Here is a 10948-nt window from a genome sequence, read left to right on the forward strand (position 1 = left end):
AAAAAAGAACCTAAAAAAAAGATGCAGAAAACATCAATTATTTGGATTTGGATTCCAAGCTCTGTGTAACACACTTATTCTTGGGCAGGCAAATTACAATGAGAATAACCATTGTCAGAATATTAATGTGATATAAATTAATGTTGAGGTATTTATTCAATGGAATAAAATTATGAGCAATATTCTATTTTCTGAACAGTGTGACTGTAATCCAATTTGGGCTGTTTAACCCCTGGTGATTTTATTTCAGTTTGTATTGTGACAGGCTGAAAAAAAGGCAGTATTGCTGGGGGCAGCAAAAGGGAGAGTAAAGGGAAAAAGCACCACATGTAATCTGAGATCTTAATAACTTCACTAAATCTACATAACCACAGGGCTGTTCATCATGGATGTACTGCTAATTGAATTTTAAAATAAGGGTAGTTCCTACACTCACTTTCTCCCAACATCATTTCATTTTCTCATGAATGCTTAGTCACCAGCTTGAAAAAAAGTTGTTATGGCTTTAACCTGAAGTTGCATTAGGGTTTTGTAAAAGGCAAGATTCTCAGCTATGTGGTGGGAAGTGGCAAAGAGGATATGCAAGCTGACTTTCATTACCATCTTCTCTTGCAGAAGTGTTGTGGGCCGGAGGAGTTGCAGCAAGGTACCATGTGGAGAGGCCAGCTCCTCTCCTTCAGAGAGCAGCCATGGGAAGGACTGGGACTCGGGATCTTGTTGCAGAAAGTTTGTGAAGACTAAAATCAGCTAGATCTTGGAGTCCCCCTGAAACCAGCACAGTTTCCATAGTTCTCATAGTAACTACCACAGATAAAAGTCTTGATATTTGGTCTTTAAATAAAAGAAGTGCTAGTGAAAACTAGTTTTAAGCACAGAGAGATAAACAAATAAAAGCATAATGTCTGTCTGGTGCATTGTTTGCTAACAGCAGTGTTAGCTGCTCAGTTTGGAAGAGCCTAGGAAATAACTATTCAGACCTTTTGCTAGTAACTGAGATGTTACCCCATCAACAGAGGATAGCCCCATCAACACCTCCAGTGAAATTAGGCTAAAATCTGTTACAAAGACTAAAAAGAATGGAAATGTAAGGTTTCAGCACAGTGGTAGGTCAGTATGGAGGATGCTAGGACATACACATTCGTGGGACCTGATGAGCTGCATTCAAGGGTCCTGAGGGAACTGGTGAATGAAGTTGCTAATCATATTTGAAAAGCTGTAGCAGCCTGGCGTAGTTTTTGTTGGCTGGAAAAGGGGAACATCAAGCTGTGCAGTCCTGTCGACATACTGGAAGGAAGGAATGACATCCAAAGGGACCCTGACAAGCTGGTTGGCCCATGCAAACCTTCTGAAGTTCAGCAAGGCCAAGTGCAAATTCCTGCACCTGTGTTGGGGCAATCACAAACATGAATATATGTAGTGAATGAACTGAGAGCAGATCTGTGGAGAAGGACTTGGCAGTGCTGGTGGATGCAAAACTCAACATAGATCAGCAACGTGCACCTGCATTCCAGAAAACCAACTGTCTCCTTTATTGCATCAAAGGAAGTGCAGATAGCAGGGTGAAGGAGGTGATTCTCCCCATCTGCTCTTCTCTCATGAGTCCTCACCTGGAGTACTGCGTTCAGCCCTGGGGCTCCTGCAGTGCAAAAAAAGATGTGGAGCTGTTAGAGTAAGTCAAGAGGAGGAGGGCCATGGGGATGATCAGAGGGCTTGAGCACCTGTCCAATGAACAGCAAAGGCTGTGAGACTTAGAGTTGTTCAGCACAGACAAGAAAAGGCTCTAGAGATCACATAGTGGCTTTTCGGGAGGCCTTTTAAAGGGAGGCCTAGAGGAAGGATGAGGAGAGACACTTTGTCAGGAAGTGTAGTGATAAGACAAGTGGAAACAATTTTAAACTAAAACTATCTTTTAAACTAAAGGATTTAATTTACTTATTTTACTCCGAGGGTGATGAGACGTTAGAACAAGCTGCCCAGAAAAATCCCTCCCCATCCATGGAGGGGCTCAAGAGCAGGTTGGAAGGAACTTGAGCAACCTTGTCTTGTGAAAGATGTCCCTACTAATGGCAGAGGGGTAAGAACAAGTTGATCTTTAAGGTCCCTTCCAACCTAAACTGTTGTATGATTGTGTGATACACAACTGCCAGCCCTGCCTATCTGCAAAAAAGAGAGCTCTCAGTGCATTTCGATTTCTTCCTCCCTCATTACCATAACTGAATATCTCAGTGGAAGGCAGAAAGTAAGCGGGAGGAATGAGATGGTGTGGAAACTTTGTTAATGGTTTCAGGTACATTTCTTGAAGGCTGGTAATTACACTTGATCAACACTTGATTGCATGGTTGGCTCTGTTTACTCCACATGGCAGCCTTAGGAAGGTTTGGATCCAGCATACATCCTGTGATTGCCTTACCAAATGAGTTAAGCTTCGTATCCCCTGTGGCTGGCCTCTGCCACCCAAGAGATGATGGCAGTTCTTGAAAGTTTATTAACATAATCACCCATTGTTGTGCCATAGATGACACAGCTCCCCTTGCAGCTCATTTGAGAGTTGAATATTACTAATGATGTGTATTGCAGCAGAAATCAGTCCCCAGCTTTACCGTGGTTACAACATGAGAAAACTAAGCATCATCAAAGAAATGTGTGACTATGGCTATCTAAAGAGAGAACTGTTGTTCACCAGGAGAAGAAGACTTCAAGGAGAAACCATTGCATAACTGCTTCTAGACTACAGAGCATGGAAAAGCAGTTCTCAAAGAGAAATAGGCCTTGGATGGGATTCTGAGTAAGACCGGCTCTGTAAGGTTTGCACTTTGATTCAGGCTTTTATTTCATGTAAGCACATACCTTTGGGAGAAAATGGCAGCTGGGGTTTGCCTTCATGTTGTTGATATTTCTGTAGTTCTGGGATAGAGAAAAGCAGGAGTGAGTACAGCACAGTTAGGATGTCTGGGGGAGAGAGTGGTCCTAACTCCCTGGGATGCCGCATGAGACAGATTTGCCTGATCAAACTCTTAGCATTTCCAACAGTCATTCAGCCATAAAAACTTAAGCTGTCAATGAAAAGTACATGCTGCAGCTATTCTTTTTCAAGTCCCCATTGAGCTGTTTGCTTTTTCACTTTTACTTTTTAATATAATTTGTCTTCTGACTTTGCATGAGGCGTCCATCCCCAGTCATTTACCATGAGTGCTGTGGGGACTCCTGACAGAACGCAGTGAGAGCTCACAACATCAGTGAGCTGAGGAAGGAGGCAGTTGTGTGTCTTACAACAGTACTTACTTAGGCCCAACTGGATTTAAATTACATGCCATCAGGGGCTTTGTACAAGGCGTCTGTAATAGCAGAAACACCTGCAGAGCACTGTTTCAGGATGACAAATTTTGTCTTTTTCTCTCTCTGGACTAGCTCTTTCCCTCATCTAAACTGGATACTCTTCACTGAATTGCACAGTTTGTGTTATTTATGCTGGTGTAAATGAAAAGAGAATGAGAGCTTTTCTTTCCTTCCCTGGGAAAAATGTTATAAAGAGAGATAGCTGTCTGCAAAGCTAACCTGGCTGCATGCTGTCCAGCCTTCTCCTCTTCAAAGTTCTGTCACCATTAAGCAATCTGCTTGGCTTTGAAGAAATTGAAGCATAACATGTCTGTAAAAAGCCAGACCACTTTTCCACTTCTCATAGTACTGTGTTTTGAAAGGCTCATGTTTTACAGAAACATCGAGTGTCATTTTCTATTCGGTATGTGTGAACTTTGAAATTAATCATGGTTTCACTGGATTCACTTTACGCTGATGCTAGACCTCCATCATTATTGCACACCAGCAGTATGGATTTCAGTATGTGAAGATTCAGTGCACAGATAATGAGATGTGTTTTTGGCTATTAAGAGGACAGCCAAGATCAAGACTATAGGGAGAAATCACAGAATTGAAGAATCACAGGGGTTAGAAGGAACCTCATGAGATCATCAAGTCCAACTCCCCTGCCAAAGCAGGTACCCTAGGTTTCGCAGATGGGTGTCCAGCTGGCTCTTGAATATCTCAATAGAAGGAGACTCCATAACTGGGCAACGTGTTCCAGTACTCTGGAACTCATCCTTACCATAAAGAATTTCTTCTGCATGTTAGTATGTTCCTATGTTCAAGTTTTAGGCCATTACTCCCTGTTGCTACACACCACCAAGAACTGCCTGACCTCATCCAATTGCCTCCCACCTCCCATTAGATATTTATACACATTTATCAGATCCCCTCTCAGTCTTCTTTTCCCCAGGCTGAAGAGATCCAGGTTACCCAGCCTTTCCTCATACAGGAGATGCTCCAGGCCCTTACTCATTTTTGTGGCCCTGTGCTGGAATATATCTCTCCAGGAGCAGACTGATGCTTAGGTGGCACAAATCTCTTCTTCCCTTGACATACTTTCATCTCACACCAGCTAAGAATGTGTTGTTGTTGATTTAATACACAAAAATCTTGATTTGATTTCTATCTCTGGTACCAACTCAGAAAGTTTGAAAGAAGTTTGATCCTGACCTTCAGCTTGAAGACAGAGATGGATGAAACATATGATCTAGCATCTTTCCTATGTTTGTGTGTCAGCCATCTGACTGCAAGAACTCATGCATCTTAGCCTATATGACTTGAGGCTACATCTTGTACTGATTGGCACTGGTACCACTTTATTCATTGCTGCAGCTATGTAATTTTCTGTCAGCTGGTGCCCCTGACCATGCCATTAAATTAACTGGAGCAGATTACCATACTCATGGGAAGAGAGCTTTGAGGACTTACAGAGAAAGGATTTATTATATTTTTCCACAGTAAATGAGAGTTCAGTAGGATTTTTTTCCCAGTAACTCCCTTCCTTATATGTTCTGCACTTGCCATTTGGGAAAGTCCCTGAAATTATACATATGAAATCGGCTCCCAGCAGTGTCACGGGGGGTATGAAATAGTCAATGGTAGCCTACAATTAAGGAGATTTGCTTGAGAACAGGCCTACGATACCCTGGTTATCTTGTCTAGCCATGTGACTAAACGTTCAGTTTACTATCATCATTATCCCTGGCACATAATGATTCTCTTTCTACTTGTCCATTTGCCATATCAATGTATCACTGCTCATCACAACCAATGACAAAACACTCTTTAGAGTTCTTTCTGGACATTTCAAATGGTTGAACTATGGAAGAAAACAGTTTCAAATGTTTTCCACTCTGTAACCTTGCTGTGATTTGCAGTGAGGAATACCTATTTTTAGGAGTGAAAATGGCTAAAATCCTAATTTGAGGGTACGGTAGGAGCCAAAGAGCCACATTTGGCACTAAGTCAGATTTCAAAGTTTTGCAATCCAAGCAAATTTTGCAGCTGGGCAATCCAAGAACCCTGCAGAGGTTTAAATGGAACACATGACAGTAGAGCCGATAAATAGAGGTTACTAGACAGAGGGGAAAATAAGAAGAAATACATTAGTAACATTTCAGATTGTCCATGCAGAAGCTCAGTAAGGTGGAAAAAGGGATGAAGTTTTATATACTGTTTACCACTATCATAGACTAAAGATTTCTTCTCTCCGTTTCACACCAGTTGAATCACTTTTAGTGATTTGATTTCTACCTTCTGTTGCACTCATTCCAAAGAATAAATTCCATCGTAAAGCTTAAACCTGACCTTTGGCAGAATGACAGAGATAGATGAAACCTATGATCTAGTATTCTTCAAACTCATACTTTCAAATGTGGTCCATGCACCATGAGGAAGCTCTCTTCATCTGCATCCAATATCCTTGTGTTCTAAGCACAGTTCCTCCTTTTCCCTTGTTTCCCATGGGTTTAACACTGCAGAAACAGCTGCAGGAATAATGTTTCACATCCATTTGGTGATCATATTAAACAAAGAAGAATCCCGTAATTTTGCATGAAATAAAAGATAAAGAAGTACTCACCAGCTCCTTCTTGCTGAGGAAGGCTGAAGGGGACAGAAAAGTAAAGAACTACTGTGTGTGTGTCTGTTCCTTGATACACATGTGTATGCTGGAGATACGACCACGAGCTTCAGATATTTCATGTTTTGGCACTGCAGCACTTTTCATCGACCTTCCCTCTCAGGCTCCATTCATAAATCGCTTTTGGAGTGCAAATAAGCCATGGGAAGGCTTTAATAAATGGTTCCTCGCATAAAGTTTTATTCCCTAATAATAATTAGCTTATTAGTAAATCCCTAATGACATTACTAAGGAGGTCATTATCATTATCCCTGTTTTATATCTGCAGGAACTGAATCTGAGAAAGGGAAAGTCACCCACTAGGTAAGATTTGTGGATGCAAGCTCCTGAGTTAAGGCAAATGCTTTATTTAGTAGGGCACACATGGGACGAATGAAATAAATGGTTGATCAACTGGTGTAAACAGAATGTACAATGATATTTCCTTAGAATACAACAAATTGTTACTGTGTTTGGATGTCAATATTTAATTAGAACCAAGTGTTCATAGAGACTATCGTAATATACACGTCAAATTGTTGCAATGTTCATCTTTAGGAAACTTCTGAGCTTCTATACATTCAAAATTTGTGCCATGGTCTCTGAAATTGTTAAAAAAAAAAACTGGCATGCCATTTTGCTAAGTTTTTCACTAAAAGATATCCTTTTTATTCAGATTATTCCAGATAATTTTGAAGACCGTGCTAGTGCACTTGATTATTTTAACAGTTAATTACTGGCCAGCAATTGGGTAATTTGCAGTACCAAGGGATTCCCATTCAAATGAACAAACATCATAGAATCATAGAATGGCATGGGTTGAAAAGGACCACGATGGTCATTTAGTTTCAGCCTCCCTGCTATATGCAGGGTTGCTGATTCCATGCTCATCTATGTATGGAGGACCTAAACAATTCTCTAATAGTAGAAGGAAGTTCTGACAGACAGTGCATTATGTCAGTGTTGTAAGATAATGCAGAGGCTGCAGTTCCTCCACGTTGTCTCACAGCTCTGGGAATTATGGTATTATAAAATCTGCACAGTAAAATTAGTGCAAATTAGTACATTACTGAATAACTCCTAAATTCACTGTGTAATAAATGGTGGAAGAAATGGATGTTTAGTCACAGGATCTACAACACCTAGTGTGCTGGATACGGGGTCCTCCAAGTCAGCCAAGATGCAAACTATGAAAGGAGTGTGTGAAACTGTCACCTGGGCTTGTCTTTCCTTGGATGGAGAGCCTGGAACTGTCTTAAGCTGAGGTCATGTATCTGGGAGACTCTTACAACTTCTTGTCTTTGCCTGCTGACCTAGTTAGTGGCTATGGCACCCACTCCCTATTGAATCCTGTGGCTTCTGCATGCAATGAAAAAGCCAGAGCGTGATCTATCTGAGACCAGCGGGGAAAGAGAAGACTCATCACCAGTTCTCAGAGTAGTAAGGAATTCAGCGTGCATTGCAAATACAAGTGCAAAGGGCAACATTCCTAGTACAGCTTGCTGCTCCTGGATTTTTTTTTTTGTAGGTTATATTTATTTTTCTTACAATTCAAGGTACCCAGTGAGGAATGTATAAAGAGTTGTGGGAGTAGTGCAGCTTTCTCAGGTTGTCCCTTTCCAGCTGAATATGCAGAAAAGCTCACACACCACCCGCCTGGCTCAGGGGAGCTGGTTAAGGTAGGATTGCGTGTATGAAATGGGCATAGTTAATGCCTGTGAAGTTGTTTAAAACATCTAATGACAACCCAGACTTGAATCTTCCAGCTCTATCGTGCTGCAAAAATCTGCAAGTCTCTCCAGGGAAATTTTGATCCCCCTTGGTCCAAAGACTGTCTGCAAATTGATGCCTCCGGGTTGAGATTTGCATGTGTGGGTATCTGACCACCTCCTGCAATGCTGAATAAAGTGCAAGGCAAATACCAGAGCTCAGAGTGTATATGAAGAGTTCGACATGCTGGTAAGCAAGCCACACATTCCAATAATTAAAATTCCATGCCTGGCAATGAGGTTTGGAGGGTTAATTAGGCTCATAAGCCAGAATAGCAGGGAGACCTTTGGGAGAATCTTGTAGACAAGCAGCAAAGCATGTGACCTCATTTGAATTTTCCTATTAGGCATCCTGCAGAGATCTCAAACGCATCCCATCATCACTGCCTGAAACTTTGTTTAGGTTGCATGTGTGCAAACACAAGGAGTCTCTATTAGATTCCACAGCTGCTGTATATACTTTAAATCATCCAGCTGGTGATTATTTACGGCAAGCAAATAGATCCTCCCACCTCCTTTTGTTTGTTAGTGCTAACAATAAACAATACAATTATAGCGAGACTCTCCCATCCGGTGTTTTGGAGCAATCTTCTATTTTTCCATTAGCAGTTTTTGATGCTGCTGGTTGGACCTGAAGAAATGGAGAATGGCACTGCTGGACATGGGGTTCTTCTTGTCTGAGGCTTTCTGGTCTCTGAAAAGGTCATCACAGAATCATAGGATTGCAGGTGTTAAAAGAAATCACTGAGTCCAACCGCCTGTTAAACCAGGTTCCCTATAGTAGGTTGCACCATTAGGTGCCCAGATGGGTCTTGAATATCTCCGGAGAGGAGCTATAAGAGGAGCTTGACCTGTATCTCTGTGCAACCTGCAGCTCCTTGCTGATGTGCCCAGCTACAGCACACGCTGTCAAAGAAGGGTGAGGAATTCTCACCTGAACGCTGCGCTGTGCACACTGGGGGAAGCCTTCATGGAAGTGGAGCGGCCCTGAATGACAAGATAGCACATCATAACCTTTACATCCATACATTGTGCAAGCACAAAGCATCCTTGGAATAACTTACCGCAAGGGTTACAGTGAATTCCAATATTACCACGGCCCTCATTCTTTGTGACAACACTGAGAAATTCACCTTTTGCCTTTTGGACACCACTGCAACCAAAGTACAGCCTTGGCCGTGGCTTGCAGCAGGCCCCCACAGAACAGAAACATCACGCTCGGCACACTGCTGTATTTCCATTATATGTCTGTGAGTGAAATCAAACCTGGGGGATTTCTTCCTCGCGCTCCAGACAAGCACCTGCACTGCAGAATACAAATGGAGAGCAGGGCTGACGCAAGCACACAGTGCTCAGCTTGCTGCCCCAGGGACCGATAGCGGGCTGCAACCTTGAAGGGCTTGAAGCTCGTTAACACCACGATTTAAATAATAGTAGAGCCGGGGGGAGCAGGTGCTGCATGTCCCTGTAGCATGTATTTATGTGTGCACGTTTGGTTTAGACAATGAGAGTGAAAGAGCACTTGCTCCTTTGGTCCTCAGGTAGCAGTCCTGTGGAAAAGCATCAAGGATGGAATGGGAAAGAGCTTTGTGTGCTGTTTTTGTTTGTTTGTTTGTTTGTTTGTTTTCCTCTTTCCTTGGAAATTTTGGACTAATTAAAGCTATTTTTGCTGGAAAAACAAGAAGTAAAAAAAAAAAACAGCTCTATGTGGCAAGGATGAAAGTGTGCTTGACTCCTCCAATGAGTATAATAGAGTTTAATATCTTTGCTGCTTGGCCCAATATTGTATCACAGGCATCACCAACACTGTGCTTCCCAGCATGCCCCAGCCTTCCTTCAAAGAAGCACTCGGTGTAGCAGAAAGTCCAAGAAAAGGCTTACTCCCTGGAGGATCAAGAAGAAAGCAACAGTGAAGAAAGGTACAGCAGCTATTAATATTAATGCTTAAGGAAGAGCAGAGAGAGAGGACACGGGAGCAGTAGAAAAAATGACTGCTCGTGGCTTTGATGTGTTCATTTCCACAGGACCGATAGCAGCACGGAGAATACAGAAAGCAGATAAAGAAGGAAAGGAGGAGGTGGAGGTGAGCAGAAGGCAGCTCAGAAAATTGCACAAGCTGTGGGGAGTTTTTCCATCGAGACGTTTGTGCATCTCAAAGGGAGTGACTCTGCCATCTGCATCTCCTCTGAAAAAAAAAAAAAAACGGAACAGAGCAGCGACAAAAAAAGAAATCCACCTGTTGTGTGTCTTGTTTTGGCTGTAGTAGGACAAATCAGCACAGAATGCCTGCTGTGCGAGGGGAGAGGAAGCCAACGGAGGTACTGTTGTGTCTGAGGAGCCACACAACCAGTCCCACTGCTCTGTCCTACTGACACACTGGGAAGAGCAGGGAGGAACTATTTTAGTCCTGTTGAGGCTGCTGAGGAACGAAAAAATGGAAGTAATTAAAGGTGTGTTCCAGTCTCACTTACTTTTCTGAGTCTCCAGGCTAGACATATTTTTGCTACATTGATTTAATGGCATTGCACTCATGTTTAAACTGTGTTGGATTTCTTTTTTTTTTTTTTTAACCTGAACTTAAGAAATGAGCCAGCACTTTCTGTGTGATGCATGTCCCTGTAGTGATGCACTCACTTGGCTGAAATTCTGCCTGCAAAAGGTTCAGATCCCAGGAGGAATTTTGCTAAAAGCCAGCAGCTGACTTAGAATCATAGAAATATAGAATGGGTTGGGTTGGAAGGGACCTTAAAGCCTATCCAACTCCAACTCCATGCCATGGGCTGGCTGCCCTCCACCAGATTAGGCTGCCCAGGACTCCATACAACATGGCTTTGGTTACCTTCAGCAAATGCAGCACCACAACTCCCCCGGGCAACGTGTGTCAGTGCCTCACCATCCTCTGAGTAAAGAATTTCCTCTTATACCTAGTTTAAATCTACTGTTTTAGTTTAAAACTGTCCTTAAACCCTTGTCCTATTACTATAGTCTCTCCCCAACTTTTTTATAGCCCTTTATCTATTTGAATACCTCATTCTGGTCTCCCTGGAGCCCTATAAATTGGAAAAGGCAGGCTTGAGTCCTAGTGCTCAATGGCTCACAGCTGGGCAGGAAATAGAGTGATGGCTGCACTTTAGCTAAACTGGTTGTTTGGTGCATAATGACTGAGAGTCTTACTGTCTCCCATGTTTTCACAGGA

General features: G+C 42.4%; 2 long non-coding RNA genes across 2 annotated transcripts; both read left to right on the forward strand.

Annotated features, from left to right (window-relative positions):
• Window positions 1-1633: 1633 nt before the first annotated feature.
• On the forward strand, window positions 1634-3848 carry LOC116216509. The gene is made up of 2 exons (XR_004159401.1): window positions 1634-2074; window positions 2684-3848. It is a non-coding gene; the product is annotated as an uncharacterized LOC116216509 (long non-coding RNA).
• A 3681-nt stretch (window positions 3849-7529) lies between these two features.
• On the forward strand, window positions 7530-10232 carry LOC109366888. The gene is made up of 3 exons (XR_004159402.1): window positions 7530-7942; window positions 9547-9671; window positions 9777-10232. It is a non-coding gene; the product is annotated as an uncharacterized LOC109366888 (long non-coding RNA).
• Window positions 10233-10948: the final 716 nt, after the last annotated feature.

The sequence above is a fragment of the Meleagris gallopavo genome, chromosome 3 (assembly GCF_000146605.3).
Source record: "Meleagris gallopavo isolate NT-WF06-2002-E0010 breed Aviagen turkey brand Nicholas breeding stock chromosome 3, Turkey_5.1, whole genome shotgun sequence".
NCBI lineage: Eukaryota > Metazoa > Chordata > Aves > Galliformes > Phasianidae > Meleagris > Meleagris gallopavo.